This window comes from Glandiceps talaboti, chromosome 8 (genome assembly GCF_964340395.1).
Source record: "Glandiceps talaboti chromosome 8, keGlaTala1.1, whole genome shotgun sequence".
NCBI lineage: Eukaryota > Metazoa > Hemichordata > Enteropneusta > Spengelidae > Glandiceps > Glandiceps talaboti.
Window position 1 is genome coordinate 11,569,314 of NC_135556.1, and position 27,614 is coordinate 11,596,927.

General features: G+C 36.8%; 1 protein-coding gene across 2 annotated transcripts in view; it reads left to right on the plus strand.

The window, feature by feature from the left end:
- The first annotated feature begins 168 nt into the window (after nt 1-168).
- Nucleotides 169-27,614, plus strand: part of LOC144438818 (uncharacterized) — a 72,249-nt gene continuing 44,803 nt past the window's right edge. Inside the window, exon 1 of one of the 2 annotated variants that reach the window (XM_078127996.1) lies at nt 169-400. The gene's annotated coding sequence lies outside the window, so the exon portion shown is untranslated. Of the gene's footprint in view, nt 401-5,509; nt 5,584-27,614 lie in introns of those variants that run through there. The other variant, XM_078127997.1, reaches the window with a different exon arrangement.

Here is a 27,614-nt window from a genome sequence, read left to right on the forward strand (position 1 = left end):
CAGTACTGGTGAACAGACTTGGTGCGACCACACATACAATGTGGACCCCTAGTGAATATTTATAGAAACTCCATCGATTGCTGAATCCGATGAATAGGCTTTTATAAAGTGTGACCTCTCCTAGAGCTGGGTAACCTCTTTGCAACAAAAGAGCCGAGTAGAAAGCGTTTGTAAAAGTCTATGAACGTCCGTCTCTTTGTTGAGACTACTTTTATTGTCTTCAATGTGGTACAGCTATGAATAGGGGCAGCCATCAAGGTGTGTACTTTCCTGTGTACCTTCGACATTGAGCCGATTTCTGCTATCTTCGATTCACATAGGCAAGTTTTACACTTCTGTCGACACCGTTGAGGGATTGCGAGGAGGTGACAGGGGAGACGGGATTGGTCTGTGTTGAACGGTAAGCTGTGTCTAGTCATTTACTGTGGGGGATTAGTCGTTCCCAGGATGGGGTCAGTGAAAGTGGTATATGTATGAGGGGAGAGTGGGTAGAATTAGCTTACATGGCGCTCGACTTTTTTGTTTTAGACCTATTTTAATTACATATTGTAGTTCTTGTATAATACAGTGCATTGCTTGTAATATCACTATGTGGCTGAAGGTGTGAGAAATCAATTTTCGTGTCTCTCAGTCGTCTGAGCAACTTCATAGAAATGATCTACTGAATTTGCACAATAACAAAACATTTTGAGTAAGCTAGATCGAGTTCTGACTCCTCGTGAGACACTGGTTGGGTCTTTTTGGCAATTACACGTAAAGTCCGTGGTAAGAAATTGTTGTTACAGACTATTAAAACACGGAGTCCTTCTGAAAGTGGACAACGTGCAGCGTACACCCGGTGTGGTAAACAGTTTGCACCGAGTATATGGCTAAGCGGACCATTCTGACTCACAACAAAGACGCCTACCCGAGGTGTCATTATCGCTCTTTGAATAGCATGATTGTAAAAGGCATGGAAAGCACAGGATGCGATAGCCTTTGGTCAAAATGTCTTATTACTTACAACCGGTAAGATATTAAGGCCATGTAGCGATTGAAAGCCTATGTTTGATGTCAACACAATGCTTAACACGATTCTTGGTTACTTTAAACAAGTGTCCCCTTTTTCATCTTTTTTTTCTTCACACTGGGTTCTTCCAACAATTGTCATTGTACATAGCCGTTGTCGTCTGTTAAACAAGAATCATAAAATGTAAATACTATAGTAAAGTATGATTACTTTCAAAAGATGGCCACACCCCTTACCTCGATCACGGTGGTTAACTTACCACCGGTGTAACGAACCATGATGATTAGAATACTTCCCACGTTCCCCCACAAAAAAAATGTTGCCTTTCGAGCGGACCATGGGTCATTCGAATAATATGCCCTTTCCTTGACAAATAGCATGTGACAAGATACCCCTAAAAGAGATTTACCGTTCGTTTGACAGCTAGACGGAAAAGATATATTGCTGGTTCTTTGATTTTTCACGCATGGTGGCACATGCCAAGCTTGACCATACTAAGAATGGGAAAATGCAGAAATGAAATATTCTTTGGATTTGATCATTTCTCTGGTATATTCTGGATAGCTTTTCCCCCTCAGAAAGCCTGTACTGTATACCTAAATCACCTACAATCCCCCAGGCTAAGGTACTTAGTACAGTTACTAAGTATTAATGTTTATGGTGCGATCTGCCCTACCAGTGACCTGTACTATGGTAAATTGAAGCCAACACTGAATAAAAGTTCAATCTAATATCACTAGAAGGACATCTCCGGTGATAAGGTGAACTTGCAAGTCAATTTGCAATAAAAGCAATACGTGTCCTTGGAACCTCCTTTCTCTAAAGTTTATCCATGTGGAAGCACACGCCACACAGAGCTGAAAGGCATCCCATTTGCTTCCCATGTACAGCACAATTTCAGTAACTAATACCAATTTCTTAAGGCTTATAAGTAAATTTCATTAAGGCACACAATACACTTTCTTTCGACAAAGACCAGTTCCTGGAGGCAGTATAATAGATACTCCATTTTCCGAAAAGTTAGAATCGAAATGGTCACCATATATCTATGACCACTTGATTTAATGCTTGGTGTTTTTTTAAGTAGCTACTGTTTTTATCCTCACAATGTCCGCCTGTAATTCGCCAGACAGTGTACGTGTGGACATGTTTCGGTTGGCTCGACGGTTGGCCAGTCAGTCAGTCACTCTGTTGGTCAGTTAGTTAGTCATTCGGCCGGTCAGTTCGTCATCAGCCAGTCAGTTACTTGCATGTTTACCGAAATGAGGTGAAACATCAGACCATCTTGTTTGGTGTCAAACCACAGATAGGGACTTCCTTGTTACTAAAGTTGGCAAAATATATGAGTCAAATGTTAGGTGGTGTCATCGTGGGGGGGGGGGGGGCATAACTTGATTTGATCTTGTGATATTTCTGTGTTCAACTACAATTGACTTTGTCGCAATATCTAGACTTCAATTCAAGTCGCAATAATATTTTCAATACAGTGTAACTTTTGAGATGCATGACGGTTGTTTTACTGGTCACCTCTTCGTTTGTTTGTTAGTTTGTTGCTTATTATAAGTTGGTTGCTAGCTTGTTGGTTGTTCATAAATGTAAAGTTGCTTGTCCGTTCGGGGACTGACTGACTGACTGACTGACTGACTGACTGACTGATCACTAGTGACAGGGCTATTTTCAATTTCTCTTGCTGACATTTCAGTTAAAGTTTGAATTTCAAACATCCACTCACCGTTGTGGAATTTCAACCTGCAGGCCTTCCTTAATCCCCAAATGTCTCATCAAGTACACTGAACTACTTAGAAAGGGATTGACTTAATCATGTATTTCAATCTGAAGCACAACCATTTAAAGACAACGGTATCATGTATCAGGTATTGTGGTAGACATGGGGCCGATAGGGGTGGCAGACTTCCTAATAACTGAATAAACGAAGGTCATTGAAACCCGGGCAAAGTGAGTAATAGCACCCTCTAGAGGCGACTTCCAAAATCTGCAGACTGTAATATACCTATCCGTGAAATTAAGATTGACTGAACGAGATTCCAAAAATAGGGCCAGAAGATATACCACACGACTTTCTTATTTGTGATCTAGATTGTATGCTATATGGATAAATCATCATCATCATCATCATCATCATCATCATCATGTCGTATATTTGTAACGCACGTTGCACAATCCTATTTAGCGCTCATGTGTGTTTTTCAAAAAAGTAACTTGTCGTTTCTGCTATTTGATCCCGTATGTGGAAAATACAAAACCTGAGCATTACATGTACATTTTTCGACCACGTAGGCCGTGGAAATTTGATCCATCCTTTTTCCTCCGACTAGTGAGGAGTTGCAAAAAGCTCAAACAGGTTTATGTAAGTCGTGCGTTCATTCATAACCGACTTTTCAATTAACCAGGGCGATGAAGTAGGGCTATAAGCCTCCTTGGTTTAATACAGAGCCACACACCGTAGTGTATCACAAAATAGTTCCTTTTGTTTTCAACATGTAACGTTAACTGAGGCTGCTCTATAATGGATTTGCAGCTGGGGTAACACCGGTGAATGCAATCAATGGTGCAATGCTTGGTTGTCCCTGAATGTTTGCTGATAGTATATCGTTACATATCTAAGAACGCGGAAAGGCTACTGAGTATTATAAAGAAGTAGTCATCGTTGGTACCCCCCCTCCGTTATTTGTATAATAATTTTCTTTATAGAATTGAAATGGTCATTCGAAACGAGGTTGCCTCCATAGGACATGAAACTGGACTGCGATACACGACGTTTCGTATTTCTAAAATTAGAGCAGTGTTCCCGATAAGCAAGAAATCAGAAACACCCTTCTTTCATTTTTGCTACAGGTCAGAGTAATTCGAATTCTCTTGCTTCAGCGCCTAGTCGTCATCCATAAACCGACACTTGTGGCTCTCATTAATACCCACCGTAATCATCAGGTTAAGGGACTTTGTGAAATTAAAAGCACTGTTAGTAGACAAATTTCCCGTATCAGGGGAACTGAAAACGCAGGAACACATAATCGTTAAATGGATACTGATATAAAATAGTGACCCGCGGTTTTTTTTTCACTGTAAAGTGATCAGAAGTAAATACTTGTAACTAAAACCCATGAGGTTATTCCATGCTTTTAAACGCAACACAACATTATTGAATAACATTCTAGATACCATTATCATATTGGCAACTCTGAGTGTCGGCAACTTCACTATCTTCTAAAATTTCCATAATTCGTACGAAAGACGTCTCAAAGGGGAGTATTCTTTCCGACACACACCGAGGTGTTTCGCTAGACCCGTGACCCCAGCATTGGGTCATCGCAAAATATCGAGAGGGCACCAGAAAATGTCACGTGTTGTTGTCAGTCATACATATCATTCATAACCTATGCATACCTTATTCAAGCCAAGATATCTTGATACATATCAGTTGGATGTTGTTTTCGATTCAGGGAGCGTTATGACTTTTATGAAAATACTTCACATGCATTTCAATAGTTAATATTGTCAGATGACCTTTCAACTTTATATGACATCAAAGAGACTCCGACAGTGACGAGCCACAACGCGAGGAGAAAATAATAACGTGGGTGTTTACAGTATTATAGTATTAGACACACTCTTACATGTCTAGCGATGACTTACTGTTATATTTGCTATATAAAACGAGTTGTGTTTGTGTCAATGACACACACACATGCAAATTACGCAGTGTGTGTGTTTGCATGACTTATGTCTGCAGGTCTGTCTGTCTGTCTGTCTGTCTGTCTGTCTGTCTGTCTGTCTGTATGTATGTATGTATGTATGTATGTATGTATGTATGTATGTATGTATGTATGCATGCATGCATGCATGTGTATGTATGTATGTATGTATGTATGTATGTATGTATGTATGTATGTATGTCTGTCTGTATGTATGTATGTATGTATGTTTGTGTATGCGTATGTATGTATGTATGTATGTATGTATGTATGTATGTATGTATGTATGTATGTATGTATGTATGTATGTATGTTAGGGTTCTGTACTAGACTTGCTATATTCTTTTGACATTTGTATGCATGTGTTACTTTTGTAATCTTATGCAGTTATTCAGTTGTAACGGTTGCCTTATTTCTTTTCTGAAAGCTTGATCCATTTTTACAACATTATAAATCAAATATATAGGTTTCAATATTGAATACAGTAAAACAGAATGGGGTAGTATGCAAGTGTGTACGGTAATGGCAGAATGAATACGAGAATAAGTAAGTTATTCTTGGTCTAAATTTAGTTTCTCTGGTCACATGATTTATGTCGGTGATAATAAGGACCTGTTTGATTCTTAAAAACGTGTCACATCTTGAGGAGGAATTGTTAGTTGTGATGCTTACAGGACTTCGTTAAAGCTTACGATAAATAGAACAACTAGTTAACACACCCTGGCCAATATACAGGTTTCTCCGGTATGCATCTGCGCTTGCGCAGATTTGGCTTGTCGCGAGACACGACTGATCTTTGCAAAGGTAAGCCTTGTGAGTGTGCAGACTTGGTATGCCCACCATAGACTATTAATACGCACGGTAAGTTATAAGTATTATTTATTCTTCTTAAGAGTCATTAACAACAAGAGAGTGACATTCTTGATAAATATTCGGAATTCGTCGACATTGGGTTTAGGACATTGACATGGGGTTTACGGAATCTCGAGATTCTGTCATGTTAATAGTGTGTGTGTGTGCGTATACAAATTCACACTATTATACCTTCAGCGTCAATCTCTGGATTTTCGAAGTTTGTTCTTCTCTTGTAAGGTAATTGTGTTGGCCATTTTCTGTCAATGTATTCGTTATAAAGCCCTTTACGAGCTATGAATGGCATCGGATTGATAGGTAAACAAACCTAACGCTTTGACATGCCAAAAGACATGTACGGTAAGTACAGTCCGGAGTTGAATACCACTACTTCAGACCCCACCATCTGGGTTTTTGCAAACCACGTCTTCGAAATATACTATCATTATATCTCATTTCTGACTTGAATAATTAAGCAAGATATTTACTCAACCAAAATACACTGAGATGTTTTTTTTATCTGTCTAACTAAATTGCTTCGTAACCATTCTTAATCAGCACCCGTAATGGCCAGAATATTTTTTTGACAAATGTTTTGATGGACCGTACAATGGAAGCACTGTGCCAGAACAAACTACTTGTGACCACAGTGCATAAACACCACCGCAGTGAACCCTTTTACGTGATCGCGACTGCCTGCTTGTCGAATAACCGTTGTCCTTGGGCTGTAGTTGTTAAATCTTCGACAGAAGGGCAGTACTATGGATGTTTTAGGAGAACTGATTATGTCAAACGAGTCTCTCCTTTTTTTTGTAAAAGTAGAGAGGTTCGGTAGTTTTGCATATAAATGGTGGACTTCTGGTCGACCTTGGTTCTCTCATTGCACAGTTTAACATGTATCGTTTTAGTACCAAATGCCATTACATCTGTAATAAATACCTCAAACCGTCCACCTCGTGTCATTCTGTTGTGAGCGGGATAAAAGAAACAAAGACGTTCAAATTTGGGAGAGCTTTTGTACCGAAAACGGTTTCGGACCTTATAACATGTTACAAGAAAAAAAGACGCCTTTGTAATGTCTTTGACAAGGCTGAAATGAAAGGTGGGTTTATATAAAGTTTCTGAGTTGGGATACTAAACAAATAAACGTGCGTGTTACAGTTTTATCAATGGTATGAGCCTGAGATGACCAAAACGTCTGTTGAAATTACTCAATTCCTAATAATTGCAAAAACAGCGGCAATAGCATAATAGAATATTTTAGGAGGGAAGTGTTGTTGTTGTTGTTGTTGTTGTTGTTGTTGTTGTTGTTGTTGTTGATGTTGTTGGTGGTGGTGTTGTTGTTGTTGTTGTTGTTGTTGTTGTTGTTGATGATGATGATGATGATGATGATGATGATGATGATGATGATGATGATGATGATGATGATGGTATGAACGGAAAAAAACAAAATGATAGTGGCGATGATGATAGGATATATTGTATTGTCATTTTAACTTTGTTTGTGTTGTAAATATTGTTATTAGTGTTGATGGTGTTCGTTCTGTTTCAAAAATCTTTGAGCAAGGAAAAAAAGCTTAAATACTATGTATAGCAACTATAACAAAGCTATCCGTATAATATATCTGTATCTTAAAAAGGAGCATTCATGGGTAAATTTTAGTATACTAACATGTTTAACATTGTTATACAAGAGTCATTGCAATGAAAAATAATTGTATAGTCAGAAATTTCTAGTATATGGATAGTGACACAAAAACGTCCTTGCATTGAATTCAGTGTCTCAGTTAGCTCAGTAAAACAATCAGAGAAGTAAAGTCGATTTCGTTCACCGTATGGTTGTATATTTAATTCAATTACAAACCCGAGAAGTGTTACATAGAAACATTGGCGGGTCAGGTAAAGTACTACCCTGTGTAATATCAACACACGTAATAATGTGTTCAAGTCATAAACTAGCCGCCTGACGTTCTGTCATTAACATGTACAACGCAATGTAAGTCTGAAGTCAGGTAATACCGACTTTATCACTCGATTCAAAAGGTGAGATTGCCAACATTCTAATATTACCAACATCAAATAAATCCAAGATCTTTTATTGTCTCACAATGTATATTTAATGAGCGTGCAAACTCGTCGATTCGCAATTACGGTTGAAATATTGTGTACGGCAGATCCCCCGAGTGCAGGTCGGCAGTTATGCAGCAAATTGTGCGCCTTAATGTACTATACATACATTTTCAGCTCCGGTTACGACTTAATCCACCCGAGGGAGCCCTCCAAATCACCCAAGTGTGGTTCTCTATATTCATTTCTCGTTTCCCCTGTTAAATTGTACTGACCCACTGGAGATCTCATAATTCTTTTACGAAGCTTAGGGAAGTCTTAGAGCATAGAGGATGTTTCTTTACAGACATTTTAGTATTGGCATTGTTCGTTTGTTCTCTATTGTAAGAAAGGTATTTTGATTTGATGAAATTAGGAGATTCCCGCGACGGAGTATGCATCCATGGAATTTTTGTTGACGTTAATAAAAATCAAATTTCACCTCTTGACTTTAAGTATAGGCATGGCAGAAGAATAGCGTTATTTCTTAATCAGATAGAATCCACACATTAAGTATTTTACTTATTTTATTTGCAAGTGGCTTCTACAAATGCTGTTGATATAACTTTGTAAAGAAATTTAAAACGAAAACGTGTCAGTCTGTGACCATAGTGTGATAACAGAAATCATATCAAAATATAAATTGTAACACATACACAGATACGAAAATTTCAACTCTGGTCTTTTCAACAGTATTCAAATTCAAATGGCGCTGATAACATTCGCCAATGCGTTATCTGAGAAAAATAGACTATATATTTTTTATAATCTCAGCTAGCTGGCACCTAGGTAGGATGTTATCGTAAAAGGGTAGAATTGCACTACGCCATGGTTAGACACGCGACTGCTAAAAGAAAATAATTTAAGTGGTTATATCCTTTTCCGGCATCAATGCCTTGACAACACGTGTTACAGTTGTGTTGTTTCAAAATGCGTTAACTGAATTTTTGCTTGAATGAATCTGATTGATATCGAAGCCTCGGAAGTAAACTGGTTTGCATGTTATTAGAGGGGGGCGTGGTCGGATAGGTTTCAAGTGCAGTATTATAGTACATATATCGATCCGTGTCATCAACGATAAAATAGACCAATTAAGGAAGATCAACTTTTAAGAAAATCTGAAAAATTATTATATAACATGTTTTTAGGATGTGCTGTCATAAATTTCATAGAGCAAACAAACTCTGCGCGGATAAACGTATTCTCTGTGTTGGGAGATAGTATTTATTGGATCCAAGTATGCAGCATAAATGTAATATATACATGGTTATTGTGTACATGCATAGTGGACAAATCTGGGAACGTCTTAGTTGTCTCGAAATTCGAAGAATGCAATGTCAAATTGAACATGACAGCGATAGTATATGTATTTGGAATTCATTGCATATGGTGTTGATCACTTTCGCTGTCGGCACTATGTCTATCTATCCCAAGTCCATGGACACCTATGGATACTGACGTTGTAGTATATCATACTCGTGAGCAAAATTTTCAGACATCTGCGGCAGAACGTAGTCGTCGTTAGCATACTCAGCAGTCAATTGTATATTCGCGTAACGTATGTATGTATGTATGTATGTATGTATGTATGTATGTATGTATGTATGTGTGAGTATGTATGTATGTATGTGTGTGTATGTATGTATGTATGTGTGTATGTATGTATGTATGTATGTATGTATGTATGTATGTGTGTGTGTGTATGTATGTATGTATGTATGTATGTATGTATGTATGTATGTATGTATGTATGTATGTATGTATGTATGTATGTATGTATGTATGTATGTATGTATGTATGTATGTATGTGTGAGTATGTATGTATGTATGTGTGTGTATGTATGTATGTATGTATGTATGTATGTATGTATGTATGTATGTATGTATGTATGTATGTATGTATGTATGTATGTATGTATGTATGTATGTATGTATGTATGTGTGTGTGTGTGTGTGTGTGTGTGTGTGTGTGTGTGTGTGTGTGTATGTATGTATGTATGTATGTATGTATGTATGTATGTATGTATGTATGTATGTATGTATGTATGTATGTATGTATGTATGTATGTATGTATGTATGTATGTATGTATGTATGTATGTATGTATGTATGTATGTATGTATGTATGTATGTATGTATGTATGTACATGTATGTACATATTCGTTTCAAGATTTGTGCATGCTAAGTTATTAATAACGGGATTAAGGAAAGGGGACGACGCAATGTAAGGACTACGCAATGTGGTAATGAAATCGTTGTCGTTTATAATTAGAGCTGATGGCCGTATTCTATGAAGATTCCAGAAAAAAACTGTGCTATGAATATTGCAAAAAACACATCGGAAATGAACTAAATATGCTCGAAAAATAAAAGCTGTCGTCCGTCAAGGTGGCGCCAATCTACCTTTATTTCACACTTCTGTTATCACACTTTAGACGGTATCAGACACCTTCAGGGCTCTCTGTAGTTTGTCTTTGAAGTTAAGCGCTGTCAAGATGATACAGGGTAATTGGCTTGGCACATTGTCAATGTACCGTGTGTGTCTTCAGTTGGTCAGTGGGTCCGTAGGTGGGTGGGTGCGTGGGCGGGGGGGGGGGGGTAGGAGTGAGTGAGTGAGTGAGTGAGTGAGTGAGTGAGTGAGTGAGTGAGTGGATGCATAGGTGTTTCAGTTGTCAGCTGACCTGATCATCGATCGATAGAGTAAGAAACTAGATGGAAGGAAGAGAGTGGGAGTAGAAATGAAAGGATGTGTCAGCTATTTCTTGCTATCATTGTTGAAATAGTAAACATGTGAGTGTAAATTGGTGAATAACAATAGCGAGAAACTAAGATAAAGACAGACAGACAGACAGACAGACAGACAGACAGACAGACAGACAGATAGACAAACAGACAGACAGACAGGCAGACAGATATGCAGACAGGCGGGCAGACAGACAGACAGACAGACAAACAGACAGACAGATATGCAGACAGACAGACAGACAGACAGACAGACAGACAGACAGGTAGGTAGGCAGGCAGGTAGACAGACAGGCAGACAGACAGGTAGGCAGACAGACAGACAGACAGACAGACAGACAGATATGCAGACAGACAGACAGGTAGGTAGGCAGCTAGACAGACAGGCAGGCAGACAGACAGGTAGGCAGACAGACAGACAGACAGACAGACAGACGGAAGGACGAGAGAGGAAAGAAATGTAGTTAAAGTGTAATCCATAGCGAAATAAGACCATCGTGTTTGAAACACAGAGAGAATCAAAACTACTATATAGTAATGGTAACAATGATGCAATCTCTTGTACACTGGGTGACTGAACTACGGCATTCGATTATGTTCTAATACTGCCATTGATTATTGATTGGGTCGCCATCTTGTCGTCGTTTTGTGCGACTCGAAACAGTGCACTAACACCATTGTTGGCATAAACGAAACTGAAAGACAGAAGTAAGAAGAAATAAAAAGAGATCTATATTTAGGGTTATATTGTGACATCCAAAAACAAACAAATATTAAATTGCTATCAATACTCGATTTAAACGTGACATATTGTTACAGAATATACGAACAAGTGATTGACGGAGTTTATTGGATATCGGATTCACGTGACTGTCTCCGAAATGACCAATGTCTTTAATAAACGCGTCGCGGTACAATACACCCCAGGTGTCAAATTTGCTTTCAAAAATAAAAATATTTAGAGTTTATAGGTACATCAAAGGGACCTTTCTGTATATTACTGTATGTCTACACAATCGAATTTCAACAAAATCTGTAATATTCCATTATGTAAGGTACATTTCAATATTTATTTTCAATCAATGGAGGTTGATTTTACATGCTATCATTTCGTTGCATTTTCGTATGGTATTCCTTCGGCGTTTTAAGTTATTAGCAAAGTGCCTGCAAAATCTGCAGTCTTTTACTTTTCGCGCCCAACATACAATATAAAAGGAAATTCTTACTTCACTGTCAAATTAGAAGAGAAAACATTAATACTCTCAAAAAGTTGTAGTTAGTTACCAGATATGACATGACTGATTTCAAAGAGGCATTTTCATTTTTGCGAATTAAAAGGTTTATACATAAAAAATTGAATTAAAATGAATATGGAGGTTTTAAACCGGAGACGACTTCCGCTCATGTCGTGATGATGGAGCCGACAAAAGGTTTCATTTTATAAGAAAAAAATATGCATGTTATTATCACATTGATTACTATGTTTTATTCTGACCTTGTGCAATGCGGTAAACGACTTTCCAATTAATATCGATCGAGATATTTTCTATATCCCGGTAGTTCAACAACACAGCAACCCGTCGCAAGATCACAGAGGCATAGCTTTCCTTTGACATTTTAATCTGTGTTATTGAAAGTCAATGAATCCAAAAGTTCCGAAGGTTTTGTCGGTTTATGTGACGACATCATTATCTATAGAAAACGTCAAATGCATATGTAATGACTGTGAAGAATCGAAAGTGATGATTTTTGATGAAGGTCAGAAATTATACAATAAACGTGTTAATATTCTATAGTCAATTCTTGTTATACCTTTCATCCTAGCGAATTTACTCGGCGCTTTTCTTTCAGAATGTGAATTTAAGCGATATCAGTTAATACTTGTATGCCTATAGTACCTTTGTGAAAGCTGATTTCTACTTCATGTACTTTCGAATTTAGAAAATCAGATTCTACACACAATAGGTTTCCTTTTACTGTTTGATCCAGTTACCCGGTTGGACAACTTCAAATGTATGTATGTATGTATGTATGTATGTATGTATGTATGTATGTATGTATGTATGTATGTATGTATGTATGTATGTATGTATGTATGTATGTATGTATGTATGTATGTATGTATGTATGTATGTATGTATGTATGTATGTATGTATGTATGTATGTATGTATGTATGTGTCTGTCTGTCTGTCTGTCTGTCTGTCTGCCTGTCTGTCTGTGTGCGTGCGCGCGCGCATGTATGTATGTATGTATGTATGTATGTATGTATGTAATGTATGCATGCATGCATGCGTGTGCGTGTGTGTATATGTATGTGTGTATGTACGGTATGTATGTATGTATGTATGTATGTATGTATGTATGTATGTATGTATGCATGCGTGTGCGTGTGTGTATGTATGTATGTATGTATGTATGTATGTATGTATGTATATATGTACACATGTAAAATTCACTGACATTGTCAATGCAGATGACACTCAGAAAAAGCGGACAAATATCAATATTTTCAGCGTCGTACCGAATCATCATCATCACCATCGTATGTTTTATACAGGATTGGAAAATAAGTTTCAATCACAAAACATAATTATTGACAAGATCGATTCATGCGTTAGATCTAAATCTACCACCTACAGATAGTCCTAAGGAGGACTACCTGTGACCTTTGATCCCGAAGCGTCGTCGCACATGATCAATGGGGTCAAATCTTGAGTGTTAGTTTTTATACAACAGAGAGGTTGTATGCATAAGGTGACTCCCAAATATTGATCGAATTAACCCCAAACCCGAATCGAGTGTACCACTTTTGTATAGACGATTGATCGTGGTTTAGCAATCTGCAAAGTAGTGTACGGTCATGGTGTATGATGCAGTTGTATGACATTTTTTACCTGTTTTCGTGTAATGATTGACACAGAAAATCAAGACTATCCGAGACATACCTTGGAAGAAAATCACGATTTTACTGTCACCAACGGTACCGGTGGTTTACGCTGTGTTCCATTTACAAAAGAAAAAAAAACACGTTTAAATCAATGGAATCATCTTAAAACGAAATTCTAATAAGTTGATCTGCATGGTGAAGTTTGGCGGCAAACCAGCTGTCGTCTGACGGTCCAAATATTATCGACAGGAAAATACTCAATTAACAATGGCCGCCATTTTTATCAAAATGAGGAAAGTGGAAATTATATTTGTTCAATTACTTTGACTATCACCTTTCCGATTGTCTCATTGTGGCGGACAAAGCCTCGCAATGACACCTATCTCTGACATCTCCTGTGCCGAGGAGCTCTTTGAGCGTGCCGACAATTACTCTGATCGAGAGAAAATCGGATTATTTCATTGTAACAGTTATCAATATGGTTAGGAAGAAATGTCAGATAAGCCGACCTTTGTAAAACAGATGTCACAATATCCCTGCCATTCTAGTTATCCTGCACCAACACAAATTGAAAATTGTATTCCTTCATACTCTAGTGCCTCTGTGCTCTCTCTGTCTTTGTGTTCTGTGCATGTGTCTGCTTGTCTGTCTGTCTGTCTGTCTTAAATCTCTGTCTGCCTGCCCCCCCCCCTCTCTCTCTCTCTCTCTCTCTCTCTCTCTCTCTCTCTCTCTCTCTCTCTCTCTCTCTCTCTCCATTTTCTTCTACCACCTTTCACCTAGCTTTCCTTGATCCTTTATCAATCTCATCTCTGCTATCCTCCCTATCTACTCTCTCCTCTATTTGCTTCTCTCTTTTTCAAAACCACCACCCATATCCATTCCTAACTACACCGTGACGAAAACACTACGTCGACGACAATCATACACATGTCTAGACCTCATTACCCCCTTTTCTCACATCTAAAGTAGCTTAGACTCGGGTACTCATAAAACCTGCCTTTTCCCCGATATTCTTATAAAATGATTTCATCATACACTTTGTAATCACAAATTTGGTATCGACAGCCAAAATGATGAAAAATATGTCCACGTTTATTGAATTGGCGCCACAGCAAATCTCTCACAATATGAAGACGAATTACCATCGGCATTATCGATTTAATAGCGACAAACAATATCAAGCTTAATTTAGAGTAACCATTCGCTATTACTGACTAAATCCGGGTAATCCATCGAAAGAATTGGTACATGACAAAAAGGAAGGGACGGAGAGTAGAATATCATGGTTCCAAAAAGAAATGCTGCAAGCTTGAAAATCAGGAATGACTAACGCTGGTTCGAATCTTAGAATTAGCACATAAATTTACATATGGCGGTTCTTATTAAAAATTGGATAATCCCTTCCAAATCCTAGCTAGAAATAGACACGCATGGAATACTTGCAATATTGCGGATGAATATTTAATGAGGATGTTATACTCGATAGGGTTAATCATCATGAATGTATGAATGGTGATACCCAGTAGTCAGAAAAAATAGTCTAGATTTGAAGCGATTACTATCATTTGTGACTAGTGGATTTTTTGACAGTGACAGACAGTCTGATTAATGGTTTCTACTTCCTCAACGTACGGAAAAGACTCGGTAATACATTAATCCCTTTTATGGTACTGACCCCCGTGTTAAATACGAGTATAAAGATATTGATTAGCTCACTTTACAAAGACTTGCATAGTGGGCGTGGCTCGATTGACTGTGTTCATTGCAGCGAGCTATGATCCACACACACACACACCCTGTGTATAGGTGAAAACATGAGCATGATTAGTACGGACATAAAGTCCATATCAAACCTTAGCTTATAATCGGTGACTCATGCATCGGCAGATGACGTTTACAAAACTTTAACTTAGACTATATAGAAACTTTTAGTCACAATGGGTACAGGGACAGACAGGAAGGCAGACAGACAGACAGATAGACAGACAGACAGACAGACAGACAGACAGACAGACAGACAGACAGACAGACAGGCAGGCAGGCAGACAGACAGACAGACAGACAGACAGTCAGTCAGTCAGTCAGTCAGTCAGTCACAGAAGGACATGTGTTCGTATAATGAAGATAGGTAGACAGGTAGATATATATATAGTTAGAAGTACAAAATGTAGAGTGTAGATAAGAGAAAAAATAGAGAGACAGACAGACTTGACATCATTTTGCAATTCATTGAACTTCACGTATCACAAATTACATTGTGTTGTTTAGAAAGGTCAATTACGTAAATACACCGAGATGAATCAATATCTTCTATAGTATTTAATTAGCTTACAACCTAAACTTTATTGATCAAATGCAGGAGATTAGTGAAAGCGACAAAGCTCTCTCTCTCTCTCTCTCTCTCTCTCTCTCTCTCTCTCTCTCTCTCTCTCTCTCTCTCTCTCTCTCTCTCTCTCTCTCTCTCTCTCTCTCTCTCTCTCTCTCTCTCTCTCTCTCTCTCTCTCCCCATTTCCGTCTACACTTCGTTCATAGTTGAAGGTGAATCGCCTTTCCACTTGAATACATCAGAGTTTTCAATAAAGGTAGCCAACTTCAAATTATTACAGACGGTAATTACACACCTGCTGTGACATGTAGTTTCTTTTAGACAAAATTTACAGTCGTAATATCATTTGATTTGCCGGCAAATACGCTGTTTATCTTACTGGGTGTGGAGTTGCTTTACCCCGTTAAAGCAGTCCACACGCGTCCGTTTTATAATTATGCTACTGTCTGCTGTAACGTTTACTTGGACAATATAGCATCAGTAATATCACATCGTTATACATACAAAATATTGATGAAGATGTCCTATGCTGTCCACTGTTTAACTTGCTATTCAATACTCTATCCAAGTCAACTAGAAACGTTGATAAAGTAGCCGTGTTATTAGCGACTGTCACACACACCCATGACACATGAGCCCTCATCAAACTAGATTCATTAGCACGAGCTGAACGATAAAGTAAATCTTTATGTAAAACATGCTTCTATCAGGTCAGCACAGTGTAAGCAAGGACTCTATTCATTCATCATTCACCCTATACTGACACATCTAACTTACTCACAACAACAGAAAAGTCATTGCAACTAATCACAATTTATGTCTCACTTTTCACTGTATTGCTTGTACGAAACACGAGTCGTTTACCCTCTTGGGGCTTGGCTATGTGGCTTCATCTAATGGGATATTTTTTCATTAAGTCAGGTGGCTGGCACCGAAGTATGATAAGTGTGTTTGTTGATAACACACTCGTGTAGCATAACGTTTTTTCTTCTTCTTCTGATTTCAATGCCCATTTGTAACAAGTTCGAGAGATCTCTTGACCTTAGGGGTTAAAATGTTCATTATTTTTCATCCTTTAGTTTTCCCAGGTCGTAGTTTTCCCACTGATACAGGAATAATGGATGAGTAATTCTGAAACTTATGGACGTTGTCGGGGGGACAAATGATTAGTTTTTAGTCAGAAAATGTAATATTGTTGATCAAAAGGGATAGGAACTCTATTTAAGATATGATGTTGAATAGCATCAATTAGGCCGTCAATAGATACTTTTTGAAGATTGGATTACCAACATATTCAAACACTTTCATCAGGTCAGTATAAAAGCGTAGTAATAATTAGAGCTTGTATCATGACTAAGAGTTCTAATTACCAACAGTTTTGCAAATGAGTGAGTGAGTGAGTGAGTGAGTGAGTGAGTGAGTGAGTGAGTGAGTGAGTGAGTGAGTGAGTGAGTGAGTGAGTGAGTGAGTGAGTGAGTGAGTGAGTGAGTGAGTGAGATGAGTGAGATGAATGGATGGATGGATGGGTGGGTGGATGGATGAATGAACGAATGATCAAATTAATAAATGAATGAACGTACAAACGAACAAATGAATATGAGTGAGTGAGTGTGTGAGTGAGTGAATGAATGAATGAATGAATGAATGAATGAAGAATAAATGAATGAAGTAAAATTAACTTAACTTAAGTGCAACGTGTGTAATAATGTCATACGCCTATCTCTTTGTGGACTGCAACACTGTTCTTAAGAACAAGATACTTAAAAAATAGAGTCTACCCTTCGTATTAACATTTATAGTACTCTCCGATATATAGGACCTTCTTTGGATGAGACTCCAGCACGGTGTCTTTAAATATAAGAGTTATCTATCTTATTTTAATCAAAATTTTAAAAGTTTGAGTGTAGCCATTTAAGTTCGAGTTCAAGTCAGAATAAATTTTTTTAAATTGAATTTCAATTTAGAAGACACTTATTAATTACTTCACTAGATTACATGCTTTATAAATGTCCAAAATAGCACATGTCTTCGTTCTATAGTTTAGGGAGGGAGCGTCATTTCAGAAAAAAAGAGTAGTGTCTAATAGTGTGTTTCATTCATCGCATTTACATTTAGATTCCTTGTTACCTTCTGTTATCTTTTTAATATCTGCCTCGACTAAAATATTTATCTTTTCACCATTCAGCAGCAGTAATTCTTCATCATATTTCATCCCCAATTTATGACGAAGCAGTTTCACTTAAAATGATGATGAAGAATATGACCTGAATTGATAAAGCGTGATCCCCATTTAATACTATCAACTTTATAGTCAAACACTAAAGGTTTCTCGTCTCTCAGTCGTAACTCACGATTCTCAACTTTTGAACTTCACAAGTCTTTCTGTTACAATAGAAGCTAGTTAACCTGAAACAAAATGTCAAATGATTTGATAAAAGCCTGACTAATGTTGCTACGTTTTATCGTCTGGCGCAACAAAAATCTTACCAACATAGCTACATTCCTTTCATCGTCTGCCGCTACAAATACAATTTACCAATACTGCTACATTTTATCCTCTAGCGACAAAAATCTTACTAAAATTGTTACATTTTATCATCTGGCGCAACAAAATCCTACCAACACAACTACATTCCTTTCATCGTCTGCTGCTACAAATATAATTTACCAATACTGCTACATTTTATCCTCTGGCGCAACAAAAAATCTTACTGAAATAGCTATATTTTATCGTCTGGCACGACAGAAATGTTACCAACATTGCTAGCTCATTTCATCATCTACCATTACTAACATCTTATCAATATTGATACATTTTAACGTCTGGCACAACAAAAATGTTACCAGCATTGCTACATTTTATCGTCTGGTCCAGTCAGCAAAAATCTCACCAATATTGTTACATTTTATCGTCTGGTGTGACAAAAATCTTACCAGTATTGCTACATTTTGTTTGAGTTATTTAACTGTAGGTGATCCGCATCCCAAAAGGATTAAAATGTAACAATTGCAGTTAAATTTGTTTGAGGCGCCAAAATAAAGTTATGTAGCTAGCACTAAGATTTTTGTCAGGCGACATTTTATTTCAGGCATCTATCCAAGATTCTTCCTTTCAGTTTCAATCATTACCTCATAGGATTTTTTGTTATCGAATCAAATACATTTCGTACCACGCAATGACATCAGAATAAATTGATAGCATTAAATATCTCACAGTCAATCCCATTAATGTGTCTCCGCTATGATAGGCTTAATTCCTCAATTTACGATCAAAATTCATTTTATAAAGTGACGAAAATAGAAGTAAATTGAACTTAACAGACTTAGCTGAAACATGATTTGATGCATAGATGTCAGGCAAATTTTTATGAAGCATAATTCTAAACCTGCGTATATTGTATATGGTTTGATGTTATCGACTCGTAGTGACAAGACGTCTTAGGTTAGCTCACGAAGAATCCTTCTGTAAGTTTGTCAGGGACAAAACACGATTGTTATTTGTATACAAATGAGCATGTGTACCATTGTGAAAACCCGCGTTTGCAATGTTGTCTGTTTTTTACACATTGATACGGGCTGATACGAGTTTTTGTAAATCGTCAGAGATGTTACTATTTTTTTTCTATCTGTGAATTTAATTGCAATTTCGTTTTAAAAAAACCCACCGGGTACTGAAATACCGTGAGGAGAACAATGGTTAAAGAATTTTATTTTACTTTATTTTTCTTATTTATTTATTTATTTTTATTTATTTATTTTGTGGGGGGGGGGCACGGCGTTGACGTTTTCATACATCGGTATTACATTGATAATAAGCTTATTAAGCGCTAAGTTGTCCGAGAATTGTTCCAATGCCATGTCAACACCGTCGACTCAGTAGTACTATAAGAGTTTCAATTTCAATGTAACTGTCAGCTACAGACGTAGAATAATTGTGGTTTCTACCACCGGGTGATGTTTTACATAAATAATCAAGTATCAAGTCTTTTTTTTTATTCTAAAAGGAATATACCTCGAGTCCATTTATCCCTGGAGGAGGGTTACAGAAATACATAGAACGAAAGCATAATTTTACGAAGCACGTCGACAGCAATTCATGCTACAACAAATAACATAGACTTGCTTGAATCGATATGCCTGGTTCATTCTTCAAGTATAAAATAACCTTTTTACGGATGGGAAGGGGGCTTAGTAACTTGAAAAAACAAAGAGGGAATGATATTTTTCCTTTACATAAACCGTAAAATAAATTACAAAATCAAAACATTTGACGATTTAGAAGACAAAATATTCTCCCAAAGAACTGGTGCCAGTCTATGAATAACAGCTCTATGACAGCAAACATCACAGCTATTATGTAGCTAGACAACAAATACGGATATCATACTTCACTTTTCTATCACGCTTTAGTACCATACAAAACAATACGTTATCTCATCTAGGAATGCATAGTAAGTGAAGAATTCTTTCGATGAATAAAAAGAGGGAATCTTGACCATGAATGTTTGCAGACATTCCCTCCTAAATCTCATCTCTTATTCTGCAGCCTTCTCATCGTCTGCCAGTGGCTTTTGTTTGATGCACGTACCAATCATCACGTGATTCATTTTACAATAGCGATGCTTTTAGTTTGATAATTAATGTGATAAATTATGTTCTTATGTTAAATGGATACTATTGAAATTATCTCACAGTGCGTGATTGTCTCAGTGTACACGTCTAAGATTTGCCTTGCGCTAATTTGCATAATTACGCTGAGGTATCTGACGTTTAAGTAGCAATTTAGTGGAATATAGCATAAAAGCATTTAATTCTCATTGTTCATTTCGTTAATGCGATCTTCTACACGGTATTATCGGTCTGTACTTTGTATGATTCCCTTCACTTCAACAAGATCTAGATTATCCTGCGAGTTTGATATTAAGGGAATCGATCACGGATTCTATAATAAATGAACGATAAAAGTTCTTATATATGAAACTGATCCTTCAGTATATCTTAAAGCCATACATCTGATACAGGATGAGTTGTAACCAAAATCCCGTATCCTAGCAACGCATTCTCATCATTGACTAGAATTCCTACGAAATGTCATTCATTAATAATTGTCAGTCTGTGCAATTTTTTTTCAGGTGTAGACGCCATTTGTCATTGTTACAAGTAACATGTATAATGTAAGATACGAAAATGCATCATATGTGTACAGAGATTGTAGACATTCAACAATCAGACAAGTTTTAACTGAATCACCCAACCTAAATCTAATAATTATATTCAATACGTGCACACACCTACCGCCTGTTTGATGTTAGTGTTCACTGCCTCTGTTTGATACGACCACGCAGAAACCAATAAATGACTGCAAATTTTACAATCTTGCTACATTTTTTCTAAATGAAACAGACAACACTGCAACGCAGACACTCGACGCGGGCGCCAATGTTTTGATGTCTGCATTTGACGTCTGCATGGTGGCAAGTTAATTCATTTCATTTGGACAAAATGTCCCAAGAAATTGTGTTAATTCAATCTTGCTGTCCTTAAAAGGTAGCATGTGCAGTTTCTTCAAACAGCGCCAGTGAACACTAACATGAATCGGACAGTGAAAAGTATACGGCTACGCTGAGCCCAAATACTGACATCGATGGATAGTAGGACAGGAGCCTGTTTCTAAAAAATACTTCTTATCGATTGTAGGCGTATGATATTTAATTTATTCTTGTAAACTACACTTAATAATCGACCCAAATATCAGATTTTAAATCTGATATAATATGGAAATGAAATTATATAACTATATTTTTAATGAACATGCGTATATGAAAATGTCTTGGAACTGAGTGATCTAGAAGTGGTACGAATAATGGACAGAAAAGCGTTTTATTTGATTATTTTTCTGTAATGACCCTTTTACATGTTTTTGAACCATGCTGTATACACCGAAATAAATTTAATCAACGAAATAAAATTCAAAGCTTTTACGATGTTTCCCCGAGGCGCGACTGTTTGGTTTTTAGAGGGCTTACTAGTAACAACACGAAGTCTTTGAACCGAGGTCACTTCGTCTTGTTCAGTGAATTGTATTTCCATTACGCTAGGGAGTCTGGCTTGTTGGCCAACGTGTAACAGCGGGAAATGACCCAAGGTGAAGCGAGTACGAGTGTGTCCAGTGGAGTGAAAAAATTGTCCCAATTAAGAGTTCACTTGGAAATCACGTCTCATCTGACCGACTCACTGACTAGATTCGCTGACTAGAAACTGTATTGTTCGTTTATCGATGTATATTTGTGTGTTGATGATATTGCTTGGGTAACTGAGTAGAGAGGACTTTATCACGATAACCTACACTAGAGGACATATTTTTTTCATCAATAACCGAAGAGATATTCACTAAAAATTGGTCAGTCACTTACCAAAAGACATGATACCTGTTATAATTAGTGGTCAATGTTATCTGTAGGTAGTGTAGTGGCAATTTTAAATCTTGAGCGAAACCTTTGTTTTGAATCTGTCGCCATGTTACAACTGCACTAGAATATCATTTTTCGATCAGACAACCACAATATTCACTGAAACTTATTAAGATATTATTATACTAATAATTAGACATTGTACATATTAACCAGTAGTCGATATTATCCATAGGTAGTACAAAATAGGTTGAAATCACAATCGCCGTTGAGGGCGCTGATTTTTGGGTGCGGCCCCTCAAAATCAATTTGATTTGATGTATCGTGTATACAGCTTCAAAAATGTGTTTACCCACAGGTGGTTCAATACTGTTGATGGTGTCTGGTATTACGAGAAAGTTATTGTACCTAACAAAATATTTTCCAATTTCAGCTAGTGCAGTCTCATCTTACTAAAGAATGCTTAGTGATAGAAAAACAAAAATAAGTAGTTATGAATTCCTGATTGATTATTTCTGATTACCCTCCCCTGATCTTTTTTTTAAATTTGATCTGGTCATCTCATGGTAAAACTGTGCCAATGTTTCCATGGTTTCCATGGTTACAATTGGGCTTCTTCTTAAGTTTTATCCATCATATTTAATCTATTTTTGACGGTAACCTAGACTACCGTGTATGGTTCTGAAAGAATTTGTTTTCAATTTTCTAACTTGTTGCCAAAACACCAGGTTTGATGTTACATCTCTGTTCCTATAGTAACTGACCCTGCACTGTGACAGTTTAAAGTTCGTGTAGCTCAGGGTATACAAAATGTACGGACAATTGCAAGTAGCTATCAATTTTGCTTTCTGTTCAGACCTAGTATTATCAACGAATATCGAATGCGGAGCTCTTTTCACTTACACGTTCAAATCAGAGTAAAGCTATTTTGCATGTCATAAACCACTAAACACTAGCCTATATCATCCCAGCGACTTGACCGTATGGCTCCAGTATGCCAAACCAGATGGCATAGTCTCTTGGTTAAGCCTAAATTCTATTTTTGTATTTTAGCCATCATAGTGGTCGTTTTCTATATTGAAAGATCTCCTTGTTGAACAATTATCGTATTATTGAACAAGAGATCGTAGACAACGACTACACGTACACGTATAATAACCAAGAGTGTATGTAACATATCCAGGACAAAAGAACTATGTATACTGTATAATTCTCAGTACTGTGACAAATAGCACCAGATAATTTATATTTCAGTGACATTTTTCGAAGTGTTAGACTAAGTGTACCTTAGTCAGTTGACAGCAAGAGGGATGTTTATCAAATGATACATACATATAAAATTGATCGTCAATTATTGGTGCATGTTTCGTTTTTATTAGATAGTAGGTCTTTGTTTGCACTTTTGCATTATACAAGACTTATCGATTACCGATTTTTAATTATGTCCATCCATTATTTTCACTCAAACCTCCTACAGCTGTGGTAAACACTACTGAATAGAATAACAAAAAAAACTATATTTCTACATCTTACAATATTAGATACAACCAGGTATAACGTTTTTGCAAATTTCATAAGGACATGAAAAGGCACGGTTTTATTACAAGCTCAATATTCACTTTTTTCCATGCATAACACCCCCCCCCCACACACACACACGTACGTATGTCTGCCTGTATGTCTGTCTGTCTGTCTGTCTGTCTGTCTGTCTGTGTGTGTGCGTGCGTGCGTGTGTGTATGTATGTATGTATGTATGTATGTATGTATGTATGTATGTACCTGTATGTATGTATGTATGTATGTATGTATGTATGTATGTATGTATGTATGTATGTGTGTGTGTGTGTATGTATGTATGTATGTATGTATGTATGTATGTATGTATGTATGTATGTATGTATGTATGTCTGTCTGTCTATCTGTCTTGTCCTGTCTGTTTGTTTGTTTGTTTGTCTGTCTGTCTGTTTGTTTGTTTGTCTGCCTATCTTATCTGTCTGCCTATCTGTCTGTCTGTCTGTCTGTCTGTCTGTCTGTCTGTCTGTCTGTCTGTTTGTCTGTACACATATTCTCTCGTAGCTTGTCTATTCAAATACAAACTACAGTAGGTTGGTGATGTGTATTTGTTGTAAGTGATAACGGGGTATACATATTTAAAAGTTTGTTGTACGTACATGAACATTTTAACAGCAGAGCTTAGAGAAAGTCATCACGTATCTTTTCTTAGATCCTTCTTCAACTGTATATATTTCTAAATCAACCTTACAAAATATCGCTGTCCACATATCATATTCCATTTTCTTCGTCGTTAAAGCACTTAGTGAATGACGTAGTGTGTTTAATGTTGTGTACCTTTAAAGACGAGAGTCATTTCCTGGGGATCTTGTTTATCTATATTCCTCCTAAGTGGCATTCTAAGTAAACCCAGTGAGATCACAAGATACGGACAGGAACTTCACTTTTATCATTTATCATATTTTTTTACCCCATATCCCTAAACATGCAAACGTGCCATACTTACTTTGCGCAAATAGATCCAGAAATATGGGTTATGGATTTTAGCTAATGACATCATCAATTATATTACGTCATACAGAAGAAATTATAAAGGAAAGCCGCAGCAACAAAGGGTATAAATATACTGGGTGTACGTGTATGTATGTATATATGTATGTATGTATGTATGTATGTATGTATGTATGTATGTATGTATGTATGTATGTATATGTACATGTCTGTCTGTCCGTCTGTCTGTCCGTCTGTCTGTCTGTCTGTCCGTTTGTCTGTCTGTCTGTCCGTCTGTCTGTCTGTCTGTCCGTCTGTTACTTCGTTATTGAAGAGTAATATGATCTTTTTTCTAAACAGAAAATTCTTTCCCACCAACTGTCATACAAACATATGCTTCAGTCTGAGCGATACTACCGGTAGGAGTTCACGTAATAGTTGCTATCTCTTTTCAAAACATAGTACCCATATGTATTGCTTCAATCATTCACTCGTCTGACTTTTGACCCCAGTCTGAGTTTACCGGCCTTTATGACCCATATGTATAGTAGGGCCCTGTGTATAGTGAAACTAACGGAATGTTCACTATAGGAGTGATTTGACTGCATTTACATATTGCCACCAGAAGGTCGACCAGTAAGCTTAAGCGTATGTACAGAACATAACGAGTGAACATAAAGACGGCAAGTTATATCAACCAATTTACGTTGCGTTACGTTACCTGTGAGACGAGTTAGACACAGAGTTGAGATCATGAATAAGTAATACGTCATTAAAATAGATAATAAGCCTGATTAAATCGGCGACTTTGATGATGGTAGTCATGGTATTAATTTTTTCTATCTATCTACTAAGTTAAGATAAATTATAACACAAGCAATTGCCCTTAAAATTCTCTAGTTGTTTTTAAGTCCTCGATTGGAATAACTCACACAGAGAACCTAGTGTTTATTTTTCAATTAGAACCTCTAATCTAATAGACAACTGTCGTGTCCATAGAAAGTACATAACTGTAGGGGAATTATATAGCATTCGGTCTAGACAAAAACAGCGTTCTTCAAATACTAATATCCACTAGCACAAAGATAACGAGAACTTAAAAGATTGTTCAATAGTATACAATCGTAATATTGGGTGAAAATTTTATTAAATCGCAGGCTATATAGGCAGTAATTTAATAACCCAACGACTAGACTTCAGCAGAAACAAGAAAATGTGGTCCAGAACAGAATGTAGATTTGTTTGTTTTTTTTGAAAAAGATTACTGAATCAGAAACAAACATTTTTTTTATATTCTTAATCAGTTGATTTATTTGCATTTTAAATGAATGTTCATCATGGTTGTTGATTATTTTACACTAGATAATCCCCTTTACAGCAACCAGGGATCTATTAAATCGAATCACGTGATAGCTGTCGGCATTTTATAAAAGGCTACTAAAATCTGGCAATATTATAAAAAGTAATTCCCCCTGTTGCAGGCATAAATATTTCATCTATATTTTCTTGTTCTGAGACTATATTTTTTTATTGCTTAGAATATCATTGGATGTCGATTGTTTGTGGTGACAGGGGTTGTGAATTATTGAATTATTCATTTGGCCTCCACGCTGACACAGTACAATTTTATAGGTTTTAGTACCGTTGTTTCCTGTATTTTTAGACAAAAAAAAATGAAAAGAGTTAACAGCCATTAATCTCCTCATACTAAAGTCAAATACGTTTTCACTGTCTTTCTTTTTCCAAATATTAAATGATGATGTATTTTTCCGTAGGCTACAAAAACTGTAGATCGTAAATATTCTTTAAAACATGCATATATTGCTTGTTAAATCAAATGAGTTTATACTATTGGTCAACTCAAACACGTGTTACATGTGAAAGGGACATGGACCGGATCTGGAGTGTGTTTACTGTGTTGTTTTGTTTCATCTGAAGAACTACAACTGCCGACATCAGACCGTGAACGACGGAACCTGTTACAAACAGGGAAATTAAACAACTAAATTGGATTTGGCATAGCATGTTGGAAGTACAGAGACTTATATTGCATTCCATCATTTGATAAGAAGAGTTGTATGGCCTCTTTACATAATAGTTCACGTTCACAAACAAATTTCAAGTTCCCTTGCACTTCTTGTACACATAAAGAGGCCATAAATCTGTTCTTATCAAACCATGGTGTATAATACAAGTCTCTACTATTCCAAAGGGCTGTGCCAGGTGTTATTAAATCCAATTTATTTGTTTACTTTCCATGTTTGTAACATATTTCGTTTGTCCACGGTGACAGCCTGATGTCGGCAGTTGTATGTTATACTCTTCGAACGTCTTGTCCCAATTGTTTCAACAGACATTTACCCCAATAGTGTGTTAAAGCCATTAAATGGACTCGTGCCCTGTAGTACAAATATCAGTTAGTATCAAGACTAATTATGGTGTCTGTAACATATAGCATTAAGTTAATTTCCATCATGAATATTGTGCTATGACGTAATTTTTTATGTACACACAAATATAATTGCTGTTGACATCATGATGTTCAAGAAATTACGGTAAATGCACATGCATAAACCATAGACCTTATTAATACACGAAAAGGTCTATACATAAATCTACCAAGGTTATATAGAGATGACACTCAATTCAACAAATATCAAAAACAGAATTGTACAATCATGGTACTAGATAAAGCTTTAGTTTATATATATTATAAAGTATTTATTGAATAGAGCAGTGTCTGCAGTTGGCCTATATCCCTTTAACATTCAATATGTCGCGGGTTCAACTGATGTCATCGTTTCCATGCCTACCATGGAGTGTCTACGTATTGGGACGTATGAAACTTTAACACTGTATTCACTTTAATTTAGATAGGCATTTATATGTAGTTGTGGCGTTTTATCTAGTGTTGTGTATTGGTGATTTTCAAGTGTGCATCGCGAAAGTGTATGTATGTTGCATAGTACTGTATTCTTTACTCCACTATACCCCATTCAGTCATAATCCTTTTACTAGTTTACAATCTTTTTACTCTATATATGAAACATAAATACTTTATTT